Consider the following 19,071-nt stretch of genomic DNA (forward strand, 5'->3'; position numbering starts at 1 on the left):
CCTACCACTTTGGGGACTTCAGGTGCAGCCCCCCGGCTAAAGCGTGGGGCAAACAGGTCCACGTGGGCTATTTCCTGCCGTGCCTGTAATTTTTGGCTCTGAACTTTGTCACCTGCAGCGAAGTTGTGCAAAACAACGCATCTCTTCTTGGCACTGTAAAACGCAGCATGCAAGCAGGAGGACAGTGAAAACTTACACCTCATAACCGCTGAAAAAGACTGCAATGTAAGAAAGCAATTTGTTCTTAGAGGAAGGGATCGTGTGAAGCCTGTGGTATTGCGTCTCATGTTTGGATTGCTTTGTGTCTAATAAGGCGTGAACCTTAATCAGAGTTCCTCCTGTTGCTGGGGTATTTATGCTGTCCCTATGGAGCCCCTGTGGTCTCTTTTTAAGACCTAAACTTAACTCAATAGCTAAACTTCCCCTTCTGAAAGGTCACTGATAGCAGCTTTCCTTCCTATCCATCCATTGGTGTTTTCCAAACTTACAGGAACAAAGTGTCTGAGATCTCAGCTCCGATACCAAAAGTAGTTGAAGTTTACCAGGAGATTGGAGGATTACTGAGGGAACACACAACGCACTAACTGCATATACCACACTGCTTTAGGCATGGCCCTGACAGACCTCTGAGTGATGCCAAGTGCATATGCTTCAGCATTTTAGTTGGTTTTAGTAGTGCACTTCTGATTAATCTTGCTTACTGTGCTTTGGTTTGAACTGTGGGGACTTGTGCTGTGCAAACTGGATCCCTTTTGGATGAATACAAGCAGGTGTGTGTCACAAGTGCACCGACAATGCTGCTAATGGGACTAGAAAGAGCCAGGCCAAAAGCAGCCCCAAAGCAGCCCCTCAAAACCTGAACGATGTGGATGCAAAGTACTCCCTTACTTTGCTCAACAGACCCACTCCTAGCAAACTATTTGCTAAGACACATGCTGTCACCAACATTATAAGGCTCTACTGGTGCAGTAGCATGAGCACACCGAATTGCTCCTGCGTATCACTTTGCTATCCATATTTATCCTGAAAGAAGCTGTGACATTCACTAACACTGGTTACACGCCACAAGCTGTTGGCACTGATGCTCTCCTGTTTCAGCTGCTCTCTGCACAGCTTCATAGCAGTGAGATCACTTGCACTTGATCCCAGTGGCCAAGTAGCAGCCTGTTCCAAACACTTACATGATAAATCTCTTCCACTCCTGAGACAAATAGCACTACTGTTTGTGCTTTAAGGCAACTATGTTCCCACTCCCAACCCCTGCCCCCAGCTCCAGGCATGTAAACTGTGTTATTTTGCAGGGGGGATGTCCCAAAGTGGGAGAGATTAGAATCAGTGCAGTGCATTACATGCGCACACCTTGTTAACCCAAATCAACCTCTTACTCCACTGGTGCATCATTGTGAACTTTATGGTGCACACCTCAGATTGCTCAGGTGGGATGAAGAGTCTAAAACCAATCATATCTTCCAGTGGAAGGAGAGATTCTGCCTAGACATACAAAATTAAGTAGTATTTGCAAGGTTATCTTCTACTAGTTATTTATCCTCTGCTTGCATCTTGCCCCCTCCTTGTTCCTTGAACTCCGTTTTGTGAAGCGAGCACCGTAAGCTTTTCCTTAAATGTTATTCTCTTGTAACATTCTAGTTCCCTTGATATCCTATCCTGTTAGTTGTTGTTTTTTTTTTTTTGAACTATGTTACATAAAAATCTGTCTGGAGAGCTCCTCTGACAGCACGTGTCTGTGGTAACAAAGGAGACCCATATACCCCAGCACACTGGAAAAAAATTAGCACTTCCAAGATGACAGCTTTGTCTGCTTGTAGTGTCAATGCACTGGTTCTGTCTTGCCTGGCTTCTAACACAGCTGAAGACATACGGCTTTGTGGGATGTGCCTGGTGAGAAGCGGCGAGAGGAGAGTGAGGTGGCCCCTTGTGATTTGTTTACAAGAATGCTGCTTCCATCAATCCACGTCTGCGAGGGATGGAAGTATGGTGTTAATGCTTCCCTTGACACATGGATCAGGTAACACTGCCAAACATATCCCACCCTCTCAGACATTCCATGGCTTCTGGATCATGAAGGCAGATGTAAGCTGTGTCTTCTATCAAGGCATCTGCAATGTGGTCTTTTCTTTGGTTACAAATTCACTTTTCCTTTGAATTGCCTGGCTGGCAGGCTAAGTCACCCTTTTTATAATCAAGAAGGCTGTAAGAAGAGTCAGTCTGCAAATTCTTCCAAATGCTGCTGGCTATTTGCTGTCCAAGTATTTCTTTTATTCTGTGGAGTTTTATCTCAGATGTGCAAATACTCTGCAGTAAGTTTGTTTCAGCAATACACAAGTGCAGGTATTCTCCAAGAACTGGAGGCAGCATTTTCTTTAATTTTTCAGTAGTATTTCACAAGCTTTTTCATACATTTTTTTCACATATTGATAATTTATAAGCTTATAGATGAGCATCGATATGCAACAGTTGATCCACTACTCAATACCTGGAGCAGTGACTACTTCACTAACTCCCTGTCAAAGACCCTGATAGAGCACTTCTGGGACCCATACATCCACACATGTTTAGGTGTCTTGGCTAAGTACTTGAAGTAAATGAGATTTCTGTAATTTTGTGAATTAGCACAAAAACAAAACAGAAAAAAAAAAAAACAAAACAGAAAAAAAAACAGAGGTAAGCTAACAAAGCTTATTGAAGTGAACAGCTGAAATAATTTCAAATATTGGAACTAGTATTTAGATATTTACCTTTTTTTGGAGGACATTTCACAGTTCAAACAAGCTGACAACACAAATAAGTTACACGTTAGTGTCAACCTGAATCTACAATCTTTGGTGAGGTAGCTTTGCTGAAAAAAGCGTCCTAATTCTTTTGTCAAATTGGTTGAAGAAGTGATCAGGGGTGGATGCAGGAACAGAACTAACCAGAATTTGAATGCTGTAAGCCTGAAGCCTGTGGAAAATGCAAACAGGTGAAGCGGCAGACAGACCAGCAGGAGATACAGTGATTCTGGGAAAACTACCCAAAGAAATTCCCTGTGTCTGACTTGGCTAATAGTTGGGTAGGGTACAAGGAGTGCTTTGGAAGAAAGCATGACAGAATTCAGGGAATCGATACTTTAAGCACTAGGAGAACTTGATAGTGGGATCTTTTAGCCTGTAGGGCAGTCTCTGAAAGAAATGTTTTATAAAACTCAGCTTAGAATATCTCATTTAAATATCCCAGATCTTGGGGAAAAACAGGGTTTTAAGTATGGATCAACACTGAAATCGCAGAGGAAAATGTGGCACATTTACGCTATTTTGCCTCTAATTTGTCCCTGAAAGAGGCTGGTTCAGAAAAAGGAATGCCTTTTGCTTTTTCTATAGGAGGTGGGTGCTCCACTTCTCAACTCACACATTACTTTGTATTCCTTCAGGAAAAAAAGTGAAACAGCATTTTTTCCCAAGCAAGAACATGAGGAAAAAAGGGTTCTCCTTTTAAAGGAGGGCATTTTGGGATATGTGGATTTGAATGGATGTCTTTTAGCATTGACATTGAATAACTCAGCGTATGTGAGCACCTGCAATGATGCATTGGTAAACATTTAACAAAGGGATCTCTTTCCCCTCATTTGTCCACTACTACATTTATGAAACTAATTACACTTTTCAACAAGAGGATCACTGTTTTCCTTCCAATTCCCTTTCCAATTTGAGCCCCGGGCATATGTACCACACCACACAATTAAAACAGTTAGCACAACACCTGGATTACAACTCTGCAGTCAATTGGAGGCCATGTGTTACATTATTCAAAGTCTAACCCTAGCCATGCATATATTCTCACATAAATGCACCACCCCCCTGCCCCAACAGCAATTTTGAAAGCCTTTGTGCTTTATTTCTTTAGATATAAATAGGTATAACACAAAATGTGGTTATTTTTTTGCTGGGCTGTAGTGGACGGTGGCCCCAAATGCCCAGTTCTCATGCAGCCTTGCTTTCAGATATTTATAAAAAAACAATTCAATTTGAACATCTGGAGTTCTGCATAAGAGCCCTATCCTGAGGGCATGTTCTACCTGTGCCTGAAGCTTCCTGTTTGAATAAAGCAGATTTTGAATCAATTATTAATCCACATCTTGTGTGTGCATTCACAAAGGACTATGTGTTAGGAGTCTGCCCATGGAAAGAGAAGACTTCTCTCAGATATTTTAAGTCATCTGCAATGTCTGTATTACTAGCTTTGCTAAAAATGTGTAGGATTAAATTAATTTGTCAACTCCATGGAATTATTTGCAATGACTACAAGATTCAAGATGCTCTAATGTTTTATAGCTATTTTAAATGAAATTATCCTTCAATAATCTATCAAAATAGTTATGAGTGCATAACGTTCAAATACATTCCTGGCTCAATAATATTTATCTGCATTTCACACTGAAACACCATCACATTGAAAGCATTATACAAAACAATGAGCAAATGGATGAAGCCAGCTCCAGAGAGCTGACAACTGTACACTTGCCTTTTGAAGAAAGCCCTACAGCTTCTAAGAACACGAGAGCATTCACAAGAGTGACTCCTGCTCAGCGGGGTGCTGCTCCAGCTCTTCAAAACTTGCATGGCCACACTTTAGTCGTGAGCAGACCATGTAAGATGCTGACCCTGAGGACATTCTGGTACTCTCAAATACCTACAATCCCAGCAACTCAAATCACTTCATCCATAAAGCCATAACCCCACCCAAGAGAGGCAGAGAAATTGTAAGTGACAATTCGTCTTTTCTGTCAAGTGCTTTTGCCCCAAACTGTGTTTCCTTTATTTCACATTCTGCTTTCCCCTGACCCTTAAGATTCATCGCTTTTTGTGTTGGGCTTCCAGGGGTCTTTTTTTAAAATAGTTCTAAGGGAGTGGTTTTAATTATAATTTGAGGAAGAAAATATATGATATTGGTGGAGACCCCCTTGGAGCATTCTCCGGGTGGTTTGCTTATAAATCAAGTTATTGAGGGCTTAATTGTGCAACCCCTCTGTCTTGCAAGCCCCTACTCATCTGAGCAATTTCAGTGAGACTTCCCAGTGGGTATGTGCTCACTAACATGTGTGCGCAATCTGGCATTACATGAATATCACTCACATATTTTGTGGTCCAATGTATTTCCAGTATTTGCAGTGTTAGATACAGTCTAATAGTAAACATCTGTTCAAAATGATTTATCAACATCATGGGCCAGTTTCTAACATCCTCACTCATACAGAGTGGTACCTAACTCCTCGAGGAGTCCCTCTGAAATGAGAAGGAATCACATACTCGAACTTATCAGAATCCAGCCCTACAAAGCTCAAGTCCACTGAACACTTAGGACTAGTCCACGGAAATGTTTAAACACATGCCTAATTTTAAGCACGGATATGCATGCCACATCTCCTGAAAGAAAACGCTTTTTTTGGGGGGGAGAATTTCTATGGGCTTAACTTTACAGGGTGTTGATTTTTATAGGCATGTTAGCATCACATTGAGTTAAGTGTCTGCATAAGTATTTGATGAGTTTTCTTGATTCTGCTTTGGTCACCAGCACCTTGTAGTATTGACCTTGCCCAGAAAAAGCAATTGGAAAATGTTCATTACCTGCAAGTTCAGTTCACTTGTTGTTTTGAAGCTTATCACAAGTAGAAGGTTGGCATAGGAGTAACAAACCCTGCAGTTTGGGGACAGCATTCATCTAAATGGGTAGAGAAGCTTTTTCTTAAGGAAACTAATATATATAATACACAAGCTATGCAGGCATATATATATGACTATGTATATACGCACAGAGAGACTGATATTTCTTTCCTGCATCTCTTCAAGCAAATCAAGGCCTTGCTTGCTCCTAACCCTATCTTGATCTCAGAGAAGTAGATATACTCTACCATGCCCCACGTGTGGGGACAGATATACCTTCTGAATAATATGGATATTTCTTACAATGCAATCAGCTGCACAAGCAACTGCTCCGCTGCCCATGGATTCATGAGAATCTCTCACTTTTCTATTGCACGTTAACAGGAAAAAATAAATGTGGACTAAAAAAGACACAAAGAAGCTAACAGTTACGTAAGCCATTGCCAGCAAGCTCACTCAATGAACAGCTGTAATCTCATTCCATCTTTCTGTTAGTTTGCAGGTTAATGTCCCAAGCATACCCTTTCTTGTGTGCTTACTAATTGATTTCACAGTGTATGATTAATAAAACAAGTCTCTGGAAGTCAGGCAAGCACATTTGGCTGTTACGGAGAATATAGTTAACATGCTCTGTAAGAATAGACCCATGCAGCCCCCAACAAAATACAGCAAGACGTGTATGAAAAAAATGAAAATTTAACTTTTAGTGATAGTGACTGCATGTAGAGCCTGCAGCAGTCTCATCCCTCTGACCTTGCTTTGTGAACTACAAATGACCTCGCTGAAAAACAACAGAGACCTTTTCTTGCTCTAGGCTGTCTCTTGATTGTATCTCTTCCTTGAGGTTACTGTAACTGCTCTTTTCCAGGGGTTGGGAAGAAAAAAAAAGAGAAGCAGAGTAGAAACACTTAGCTGAAGACCCAAAGGCCCCCCAGGCCTGCTTCTTCCTCAGTTCTACCATCACTCTATTAATAACAGACAACGTTTTCATTAAACGATGCACTTTCCCGCTCCAGGATAGACTTGAGTTTTCTGTACTGATCATTATAAGAGTCCCAAGAGGGCTCCTACAACCACACAGTCTTCACAACAGAGACAAGAACTATCTGTTCCTTCACAAACCATATACTGTATTGATCCCAAGAGTGAAAGAGCCCTAATCACCCACACGTGGAAGAGATACGGAGCCTAGTTATCAAATTCCATCCTATAGGATAAAAGCATCCCCTCATTCAAACTTTTCACACAAAATCTTTGTGGATAAAGGATTTCTTCAAGGTGCCCCAAAATGGAAAGAAGCCATTTCTCTCGCATGGCAATTACCCTTGCTTTATTTTATTTTAAATTGAGGAAACCTCCCTGATTATATTAAATCTTTTTCAGCTCTGAGTCAGTTGTTGCATTTAGGAAAGTTTCCCATTCAGTTTAGTATTTGAGGCAGCACCTTTTAAACAGCGGCAAATTATTCTTTATATGATTTTTCTCTCCCTTTATATGAAAGGTTATTGATACATTTAACCCTATGTTAGAAAGGCCAGTACATTGTGCAAGGGACTGTGAAAACCACAAGGTGACACCACCCTGTGCTCTGAGGAGTTTGCAGCCCAACGAGACGCTGCATGGTAACAGCAGTTACTGCTTTTCCCGTTCAGAATGGGTAGCACACCCTCTTCAAAAGATGTAATAAGTATTTGCAACTCCACCCCCTCATCCCCCACTTTTTTTCCTTATAAAAACTGGATGAAGAAAACTAAAAAGATAATTTAAAAGTGGAAATAAGCAATCATGAGTAACTGACTTCACAGGGAATTGCTCAAAGTGCTTCCTCAGAGTACTTGAAACAGGAGATTACCAAAATCAATTTTGGAATACTACCTGAAATCTGGCTGGGATATCGTTGGTTATTTACTTAAGATACTAGAGTTAGCACTGCTAGTATCACTTTAGTTCACAGCTTAAAGAGTTCAAGTTCAAAAACTTTACAACTTAAACTAAGCCTTGCATTTGCAAAAAGTGACAACTGCTGAAAGTGTTCCATCAGCATCCAGACACAGGTTACGTTGCCACCACTACAGCTAATGATGCAGGGCATGCCAAACTCACAGCACTTCCAGTGGGATACAATGAAATGAGAATTCACTTTTTGGGCGGTCATGCCAAGATGGATTTTCAGAGTAGGCTTTTCCATTGTGGTGTCAGCTTAAAAATTGTAAGCCCTTGAAAAAGGAGTTCCCTGTCTAATCGTACCTTCCAGGTTATGCAGTAAGAATGGCCCAGACACTGCCCACAGGGAGCTTGCTGTGAGCTGGTGCATGAGCAGTAAGTAAACCTCCCCTCCCAGACGACCATTTTTATGAAGTCCCAGTCTACAAATACATAGTCTAGATTTGTAAATGTCGGTATGCCTTGGAAATCTATATGACAAACTTTTGCCTAAAAATCAATTCTGAGTTATGATTTGATTAGCAGAGAATTGCTATCACATTTGTTTCTACATTTGTCTACCTCATGTCCTTTTCGTTCATAGGCTGGCCGATTTAAGCTTTCTTTAAAAACTCCCTGAGAAAGTCTGTGACATTAAAATGTCCTTTGATGCTCTTTCACTAAGCAGTGAATATTAACAGTTATGGTGACCCTGTTCCCTAATGTGTCTCCGTTGGATCAATAGCAGTTAAGTGCCACTGTTTTACAATTAAAAAGGGGAACATTTTAAATTTAAAAGCTCATAGCTAATTTTCTTCTTGGCACTTAATAGCATAATTCATTTTTGAAAAACCACACAGGGAGAGCATATACTTTAGTCTTCATTGGAACCTTGCTGGGGCTAGTTTTAGTATTCATTGTTGCAACCTGCATCATTTGCAGCCACGACCAGCCAAGATGGCCACATGGCAGGAAGCGTCATATTGCTCCTAAATGTGAGTTTTGATCCACAGGCAGGAAGTAGAGGCAGACCCTGCAGCTTTTATACTTCAGGGAACAGTTTTTTCAGACGTATTTTGTAGTGAATCAGTACTCTGCGTGTGCAGCTTCCTCTTAGACAAGGCCTCAGCTCCTTGCAGGCTGGCTGAGAGCTGCGCTCTGCTGGAAGAAGCCAACAGGTAGGCAGAAGTTTCTGAAGTCTGGGCACTCTGCTCTTGCATGCAAAGTACCACCAAGTGATATAACACTGCACTGCCCGCCTGTCAAAATAAGCACTTCATCTTCATTACTTCATCATATGAGGTTGTTTTATGATTATGCAGTTGGGAAAACTAAACAGAGGGATTAATGAAAAGCGTGCTCCCTCCTCCCCAACCTTCCCACAGGTATTTTGAGTTGAAGCAGAAGCAGCTAAGTGTATGTCTGCACATTACATAGGCTTCCACTTGTTCATGTGCATTGGCTGGATAAGAGCAGTAACAGTCCTTTCCAGTTTAGATTGCAGCTGCATCAAAGCTGTTTGTATAGGGCTTATTTGTGAAAGGACAGAAGTTAGAAAGGGGGAATACTGACTTTTCTGGTGCATAGAAGCTTTTCTGTCTTCACTACTTCTGCCCTAAGAGTCCTACGCACCCTGGAAATAAAAGAGGCAGCAAAAGACAGTTGTCTTTGTTCTCCTAGATTCTGCAAAGCTTCCTCAGATGACTGACTACTCCTGGGAATCAGGTAGTTTCCAACATAGCCATGAAAATGCTTTGTGGTTGGGGGTTTTTGACTAATGCATTTTTGTGAGCTAGAGCAAACCCTTTGTCCAATGACCTTTAAGGAAATGAACTTGTTGAGCAAGGGTAGGGATGGGACATGGGCTGTGGCTTTGCCACGTCTGTAACGACTGTCAAAAGCTCACATCACAACTGAAAACTCAGGAAATACACTTGTTCTGCCTCAATTATGAGACCAGGAGCATAGGCACATTAGCACAGAACAACGAATCCATCAGTACTCAGTTATTCAATTAACTGTATTTCTCCTGGAGCAGGGCTGTTGTGCCTTGACCCGGGTTTACTATTACACTTCCACAGGCAGTCAGCTGTGACTATGGACAGTATCCAGTAAAGGAGCACAAGAAGTATAGCGTAGTCAAATTGGCTTAAATGCAAATCCATGGTGATAGCATAGTCATGCTAGCATCTGCAAGCCCAGAGTTAGAGTGCTCATTCCCCATTCTGGGCTAAGGATTGCAATGTCTGGCCCCGATTCAAATTATTCCTAAGGGCCTTGAAGGAACTATTGGGCTTGGAAACCACATCACCTGCCCTACGAAGAATACTTTGATTTTGAATATAATAAATCAATGAGAGCCTCAAATTATCCATTGCATCCACACAGAAAAATTCACATACACTTCTCTACTTGCCAACCCCCAAAAGAAATCTACTACATTTCTAGTTCCTAAACATGAAGCAAGGTTGTTTTGGAACATGCTTCCCAAATATCAAAATAATCTGGATGTTTAATTATTAATGACTATACCATAAACAGACAGATGTGTGTTTTCCTAACCCTTTGTGAAATGTTGAGTACAATAAATGAGGATAATTAGGGACTTAGGTGTAGCTCTCAAAACCTGCGAAGCTTCAATTAGTTCTTGTAGCTGGGGTTTTGCAATTCATAAAACCAGGAGGACCTCCTCCACCCCAAACAATACCAACTTTTTTCAAAGTGGAAACACAAACATGAAACCGAGGAAAGTTTAGGGCTACATTAGAATAAATGGTGGTATTTCTTGAACTTCAGAGATCAGTCTCATTTGACACAACAGCAGAGCAGCATACAGACATAGCTGACCACATCAATAGTGGGTTGTGTATGCAGTTGTAGGTATTGCCAAAACAGTAACAGCAGCATTAATGCAGCCTACGGCACTGGATAATCATTACCTGATTGTTTCAGTAAGTTTGTGAAGAAACCTGCTCTCCTGTTCCTCTTTTCCCCTGAATAAGTGAACTCTAAAAGATATTTACGGAAAACAGCACTTCTGGCCCCCAGCTGACACTGATGTTAGCAGACAAATAAGCCTCCCTCATTTACAGGTAAAGACTAGCTGGGGCTTTTAACATAAAAGCCTATATTCATCCTGAATTAAATAAATTCTCTTTTAACAAATCACTGCTGTGCATTAGTAAAAAAAAAAAATAAATAACCGCAGCCACCGAGCTGCTGCAGTATGATAAAGGCACATCAAACAGAGGAAATGTTCAGGTTAATGCAAGCTGGCTCCCCTGGGGACACTCTCACCCAAATGGTCATCTCTGTAACCCAAGTCATCAAGGGAAGGAGAAGGATGGAAATGGCAGCGTATCAGATGCTAACAAAGTGTGCTGGCCTAACACGCCACTGTACAACACAATTAACTGCTTACACCAGCCGTTGCCTTGTTTCTGCCGTGTTACACTTCTCACGTTTCATGTAATAGAGTTTGCAAAGTGCTCCCAGTTTTCAATTAGTCAGCCTTGCCCTCCCCTTACGCTCATCTGTGCCACTCGGACAGAATCCAGTGGACTACTCGGAAGTTAAGTTTCACAGACAGAAACTCTCAAAGTATTTCAAAGACATTGGTAACAGTCAGGCTTTTTTATTTTATTCTTCAAAGCCAGTCATTAGATGTAATTTATCCTATACATTTCTGAGGAATCAAATCAGGAATATAACATACCTTTGCTTTCTTGCCCTAGGTGTACAAGAAATTCGTAACAAAATAAGCAGTAACCTCTTCATCTACAGAGTAACCTTTCCATGAGTGTCCTTCTAACTATTGATTTGCTGATCTCCATCACAAAATCTCCAACTACTGTTTCATACCCTGCTTTTCTTTGAAGTAGACTTATGTAATTGCATACAGATAAAAAAAATAATCAAAGACCCAGGAGTTTTCTCCCCTCTTGGTGCCCTGCAATGAATACCACAATCACATTTAGCTTTTTTTGTATAATTATCCTTTTATATCCTTTATACCTCTGTGAAATGTATGCCTTTTAGGATAGGAGAAATAGATGGAGCATTCTGTAGACTTGGTTTTCATTAGGTACTGATTTCTTTTAAATACCTGCAAGACTGTCAACCATCACAGAAAACACACCATGTTATTCTAGGACTGCATTGCTATATTTATGATCTAGATACTGCACTGTAACTTGAAACAGGCTCACGTAATCCATAACTTTTAGAAAGTTTGAAATCATGTAAGGTTCAGGTCTAAGGTCTGGTCCCTGACTGAGACAGTTTATTTGAAAGATACAGACTCTGCATTTGGTTCAACAGGTCATAGCATTGGCTCGTAAGCTTCAGGGGATCAGAAATCTTGAAGTTTGTATTTGGAATCCCAGTTTAACCCAACTGTGAGAAGTCCCCAGATCATCATCTTGCAAGACCTTGGTTGGTGTTTTTTGAAAACCCCAGACTGTGGAACAAGAAACTATCACAAAAAAAACCACAAAAACCACAAAAAAACACAGACGCAAATGTAGTTCATGTTCTCAGTTATTTTCAGAGATGGATGATAAACTGAGCTAAAATAACCTCATTAAAACTAACTTTATTACAAGACATTGGTTACTTCCAACTGCCTGATATAAAAATCAAAGTAGAGAGGACGGCTCTTTCTTGTGTTTTTTTTTTTTTTTTTCTTCCCCCTATTTCTGACAAAACATTAGATGAAGAGGAGTGAAAATCACTATTTCTAAAACTTTCATGCCACAGAAGTATCAGTTTGGAATGCAGATTAAAACCTAATTTTAGTACATATATCTAATCCTGTTCTGTCTTTATAGTAGTGATTGAAAAGATAGCTTTGAATTAGTGATACACAGCACAAGACAGGATCCCTTCTGGCAACCCAAGAAACAAAACACTTAGGAAGAAAACACAGGAGAAGCTTGGGTGTCTGGTCTGCTTCTGGAAAACCTCTGGCTCAAAAGAGTCAGCCTTAGCTTGAAAAATCAAAGAGCTGAAGCTGATTACACACTGTCAGGAGTCTTACTCCAGACTGAGAATGACTCCCTATGTACTGATATTTTACCAGACTTTTGTGCATGTTGAAGGTAAAACTCTTCTCATGATACTTCCACCATCTGGATTTTCCCCAAATAGGTCTATGTAAGAGTCTGGTCATGACCAAACTGTACCTGGAAATCAACCCCCTTCTTGAATATGAATGGTAAACAAAATATCAGTTGGAGGAGTCTGACCTCTACTTTTTGCTAGCATTCCAATGTCTGGAGAAAGAATCATATTTTGGGCCCCATGCACTTTCAAAACACTCAAGAAGGTTTGAGATGTCAACCAGGCTACAGACCTGATCTGGAGGCCAGAGGCCCCCCTGCTGACTTTGTGGATTTGGATCAGGGCCACAGAGAAACAGCAATTCTTACAGCTTGCATTAGAAGACAATTGCCATTTGTAGGCAACGTGCGAATATTTGGGGGCTTTACTGCAATGAATCCAGTAAAGTTTTACTCTATATTAAGTTATTGCAATGTTTGAAACTGAGCTACAACGTTTTAATTAAAATATCTGTAAATTCCATATGGCTCCCAGGTGTTCTTCAACCTGGTCCCCGGTCTCCCCTTTCCCCTTTCCCAGAAAAAGAAAAAAGGGGTCTGGGTTTATATGCGGAGATACCCTCCGTTCTGCCGCCATCCTGATATTATTGTATCCAGTGCTGCAGACCAAGGTTGGGACTTCCTGCACAGTATGGGCCCAAGTCTGCTTTTCCCCTTAGACAGCATTTGCAGATGTTTCCAGGAAATTTGCTCCAGGCAGGTGAAGAAAAGGAGTAAATTTCTTGGCTTTCCTATATATTAATCTCTCCTCCCCGTCTCAACATCCTTGTGTAATTCATTCTCCATTCAACCTCAGGATGTCCACATTTCAAAACAGGCATGAAGTCAGTCAGGATTTTATATTAAGCCTTGTTAAGGTATTTTTAAAGCATGTTTATTGGTTTTCTTTCATTTAGTTCATCCAACCCCACAAAGTGCTCAAGTAAAACCAAAACCTAGACACCAACTTTGAAATCACTTCCACAATTTTCTATTTATACCATTGCAAAATGTTGTAGGGCAGCAACAACCCTAAATCATTTCTTAGTTACTTTAGTCATACTCTATAGTATCCCTATAGAAGGAAAACACAAAGACTTAAGTCGTTTTGGAGATATTTGCCAGTTACAAACCAACACGGACTGTGTCATTTTAGTCTGGCTCTTCTGTGACACCAAAGCAAGCCTCTGAGCTGTCTCAGTCATTTTTGTTTTTCTTATTTTAATGTACAAACAATTCTCCTGTCTTCTACTTGACAGTCAGGTGGCATTTCCATCACTACATTTAGAACTGTGTTAAACAGGTAAAATAAATCACTAAAAACCATATGAAAGATCACAATCCTATCTGTGATCCAAGATAAGGTAAATCTACTTCACCACTTAAAGATTACTGGTTGTAAGATCTGTCAGCTCTTAAGACAGAGCTTTCCAAGTACCCACAGACATTCCATGTGAAGTGAAGGAAAGGAAAGCAAAATATACGTATGTGTCCATAAAAAGAAAACAAGTTTGTTTATTGCAGACAACTTTGGGACAAAGGACAAGAAGTAGCATTAGAAGACAGGAATTTATTTACTTGTTTTTAGTGGGGATAACAGAACACACCACTGCCCAGGAAATCTTGAAACCAATGCCCAACACTATTGAGCTCTGTTCAGTCTTTTTGTCTTTCATCGTTCTCTTCTTTCCCTTGGTGTGCTCCCTGCATTGTATTGCACTTTCTCATGTTGCACTCTTGAATTACCATTTGCTACAGTGCCCATTAAAACTTTTTAAATACATACAGGTAGGTGTTAGCTGTCAGAGGAGAAGTCCATTACCTTCTTCTGGTCCTTTATGCTAGACTTGATGCCACACAATTCCCTAAATATGGATATTTGCCATGGCAACAACTGCAGCATAGTTTTGCAGAACTCACCCCTTAAGTGGCTTAATGGATATGGTATTTATTCCCTTTCTGAAGATTTAGCTTCAGTGACACATTAATACAAACATAAATGGAGCAAATATTTGTGTGCTTCTTGGGAATAACAAAGGCACGTTTATCTGATACACACAGAAAAGACATTTTTGAACCTCATTAATACATGAGTAGAAGTCAATGGAGGAAAATGGATCTTGTTAACTGGCTTCTTGGATACCAATAAGCATCTCATTTGCCTTAAACATATCAACCTAGCAACACTATTTATTCAATATAGAATAATCAGTGACATTAGAGAGCCCCGGCATTGCACACAGAGGAATGATTAATCTATTATTCATTCCACAATAAAGACTCTGAGGGATTTACCGTATGAAAAGTGATATTCAGAAAAGGAGACAGTATTTTTTCCTGACCTGTATGGGAATTCCTGTCCTGTGGGATGAATTCCATTGAATAACATTGAATTATTTTTATTATTTTAAGTTCCCTTCCTTCCTGCAAGGGAGGAGACATTTCAAAGGACTAAGGTACTAATATGCAGTACGAAGAAAGGGGTTCTGAGATGCACAGAGGCACATGGCTGCCTACACACTGCATCACTTTTAGGCCTTCTGAAGAGATGGAATTGCATTGATAGGAGACAGAAGCATCTTCTTGCTATCAGGTGTCTACCTTGCCAAGATTGTTAGTGCTAATGTAAGAATATATGCATGCACACATCTATGTACAGACATATCAGAAAAATATCTTGAGAAAAATAACTGGAAACCTCACAACAGCACTGTCTCCATAACTCTCACAGGCCTGCTCTTCTTACCAAGGGATAGCCACAGTCTTAACACTCGCACCCCAGGTCCAAGAGCCCTGGAGGACATTTTCCTTGGACGCTTTCAGCATAAGCTAACACAGGACCACTAGCTCTCAAACTACACAGCCGACTACCTCCATGACAGTCAGTAAACCAGACTCTGCACCTGCTTTGGATAGTTTAGATACCATCACTAATTTCCTTCATTAACTGTTTAATAATTATTAAGAATCATTCTGCTTACTCTGCAGTAACATTGATGGCCTGAGTTACAACACATTAGTAATCTAGTTCTACACATGAACAGATGCACAGCTGTGTGTTTAATTGGTGTCAAGATGGCACCTGAAAAGCACTTACTTGAATATAGATTTAAATAACAGGACAGGTGACTTGCAACATCTACATGTGCATTTGTGTGGACAGCTTGGGATTCTGCTATTTCGAAGACCAAGACTTTTAGCTTCTTTTTTTCAGTTAAGTTACTTCCAGAAGCTGAGGCCATTAAAATCAAACAGAAGTTATGTCTAAGTAAGCAGTAAGTAAAAATTATAGAACTGGGATTTACATCATGAAACTGTCTGAAAGACAACTTGTTATTTGATTTTGAAATGTAATGGAAAGTAAGAATAATGAAGATAACTCCAATTACTTCGGAATGGCCTTCTGCTCCTTGCAGGATATGCAGTGATTAACTAGTCTTTTAAGCACTTCATTTTTTTTCCCCCAGTGATACAACATTTACCCAGGAATCCTTGGGTAAGGATAATTTGTTTTGGCAAAGGTATTTGTAATAGAGGGAAAGGAAGGTGCAAACCTCTCCCTCAGCTAACCCACCCACTCAGCTCATCAGCTTTTCTGTGGGCTGCTGGCAGAAAAGCCAAGGGAGAAACTTGCAGAGGAGGATACTTCACACCAGCTTTGAACAGGCTAACACAGCAGACAATGAAGACAACTGCAACTTTTACCATTCTGGCTAGCACGACACTAACATCAGGGCCTACACCAGTGGTTGGCTTCAGCACACCTGTAAACACCACTGAACTGAGTAAAAACCAAGTCACACTTTTAAGAACCTCTGGAGTATAGTCCCACTTCGCATTGCTGCGCTCTGAAGAGGCAGCCCTTTTGGTACATCTCTTTTCCTTTCCTGACTTTTTTTGGAGAATACAGCTCTACGAACATCCTAATAGAGTCATTAAGTTTTCTGCTGTCTTAAAATATACTAGCAATGACGACAGGACTCAAAACGGTGGTAGTTTCCTCAGGAGCTCTATATCATCTTACCAGTCATCACCCACGTGCAACTTGACAGAACCCCAGAGATCATAAGAAGAAAACACTTAGTTTTTGATGACTGAAATACGGGTGCTGTTTTATGCTGGAGTATAGTTTAAATTATGCAAAACTCTGAGATATGTAAGGCATAAAGAAAGGAAGAACAAGGCCTTTAATTGAATTCATGACCCATTTCAATTGAATTGCTAAAACCCTAAAACAGAAGAACAATTTTGCATTCTGCTAACAAAATCCACCTCCATCCACGTTACTCTCCATGAGTCACACACACACACTTACTACACGAGATGCAAGAAAGCACCACATAGCAAGTAGCTGAATTAGCATCTTCTTACATTTGACTATGAAAACAGTGAATACGGAGACAGGATTATTCCAAACATAATCTAAAATTCGTTGTTAACTGTAGGAAACAAAATGCCTTCACTTGGAAATTCCAATTTTTGTGTGAACTAGCTGCATTTGTTCCTCTGCTGCTGTCAATAACTGCGTTTACTTCAGACCTTTCTAACACAGCATTTCAGAAACTGTAGAGTAATTTAATTTATTGGGCTATTGTTCCAGTAGGAGAGGGTATTGTTATGTTATTGTCCTCCAAATTAGCTTACAACAGGAGCAAATGAAATGACAGGCACATTAAGAGACAGAGGCATGTATGCTATGATGAGAAATACCAGTTCTCAAAGCATTAAGCTACAGATCCTATGGAACGAGGCAGAAAGCCAATGCTAGAAGCAGCCCCCATAAAAGCACTTCCTTGCTGAAGTGCTGATGGCAACAGCACCTCCTCACCAGGATGTGCTTTTCCTCATTTGGGCGGCTCCCACAACCTTGCAGGAAGATCACCCTCACCCCACCACCCAGCCCTGACGCCATTTCCCTGCACGGGACCACAGCTCCACCTTCACTCCTCTCCCTTATCACTGTTTTATCACCTCCTACCTGCTTTTTCTTCTGATTTGCCGCTTCCCGGAGCTTTGCAAACTCTCACCGGTGAAGAATGGATTCCCTGGCTCTGCATGCACACCTGTAGCCAAAATCTGGGCGACGCCCAGGAGCCACGCAGCCACCCTCGTTACCCCAGCCCTGCCAAGCGTTGTGGCACAAAATGGCCGCCAGCACCTCAAGAGATGGCCGCGTGCTGTAGTCATGGTGGTCACGTGATGCCATTGCAGCCCTCTGATTGGCTGAGCCACTGAGCGCAAGCATCTGCTGCAGCGCTTTGCCCGCCATGGCGGAGTTACCTCAGCGCTCTGAGGGCGGGAGGAGGAGGAGGCAGTGTGTGGCCCAGCAGCCCCCTCAGATCAAACAGCAGTGGAAACTAGATGCAAATACGTTTAATTGACCCCTGTGGAAGTGGCAAACTTTAGCTGCAGCCCCTCGGTGCTGGAGGGTGTCTCTAATGTACATGGATAGCTGGGGGACAGGAGAAAAGTCCCTCACAGAAGCTGGCGCTGCTGTTGCAATGGGAGAGGCGCAAAGTCGCGAGGGGCCTCCATGAGCGAGATAGGGCCTATATCTCATTGTTCCCACGCACTAACAATCAATAGAAATGTAATTACTACTGTTCCTATTTGGCATAGCTAAAAAGGGTAGCACAGCTTTGTGCTGATTCTCCCATTGAGGATGCAGCTCCGCAAAACTACTCCTTTTATCTTTCTTTACATATTTATTACAACTCTTTAGACTGATCCATGCAAACTAAATGAAAGCAACCAATAGAAAGAGGCTGGCTTGTGCCAGCAATCCCCAGACTGTCAAGCGATCACTGAAGATTGGACAGGTCCTGATGAAATAAATGTTGGCTGCTGACTCTTCCAATTTTGCAACACTCCTCTGTGTCACTGGAGCAGCCTTGTCCAAGATTGAGATATTTGCAAACTGTCATCTTTCATAAATATCTGCCTTGAGTGACACTTTGCCCCCCTCCATTTCCCTTTGAAATGTACCTAGCTGGCACGGAGCCTGTGGGATTTCATTGCCTGTGATAGGTGATTAGCAAAGAGATGATTTCCTCCTCCCTCCCCCTCCTCCCCTCTGCCAAAGGGCTGAGTGACAGGTCCAAAAGGCGAAAGGCAGACTGGGGAAGCAAATCTGCCAGAGGCAGAAGTGATGACACTCCGAAAACACTTCATTCATCTTGCCAAATTACAGGCTGGGCTGGGGACTGATGGGGACTGGAAGGGGAGGGGGAGTAATCCTTTGCATTTGCCTTGTATGCTCTCAGCTCGAAAATATTGCAAAGCGGCTCCTGGCGCTTGAAGGATGCACCCCAAAACTCTTCAGTTTCTTGCTCTGTAATGCTAACAGGCAGGCTGCTACCTGGCTCCTGTTAGCAGTTTTCTGACGCAGCGTA

General features: G+C 41.4%; 1 long non-coding RNA gene across 1 annotated transcript in view; it reads right to left on the reverse strand.

The window, feature by feature from the left end:
• Nucleotides 1-17,824, reverse strand: part of LOC137863010 (uncharacterized) — an 82,416-nt gene extending 64,592 nt beyond the window's left edge. Inside the window, exon 1 of the long non-coding RNA XR_011100646.1 lies at nt 17,658-17,824. This is a non-coding gene — a long non-coding RNA (uncharacterized lncRNA). The remainder of the gene's footprint in view (nt 1-17,657) is intronic.
• Nucleotides 17,825-19,071: the final 1,247 nt, after the last annotated feature.

This window comes from Anas acuta, chromosome 12 (genome assembly GCF_963932015.1).
Source record: "Anas acuta chromosome 12, bAnaAcu1.1, whole genome shotgun sequence".
NCBI classification, from domain to species: Eukaryota; Metazoa; Chordata; class Aves; order Anseriformes; family Anatidae; genus Anas; species Anas acuta.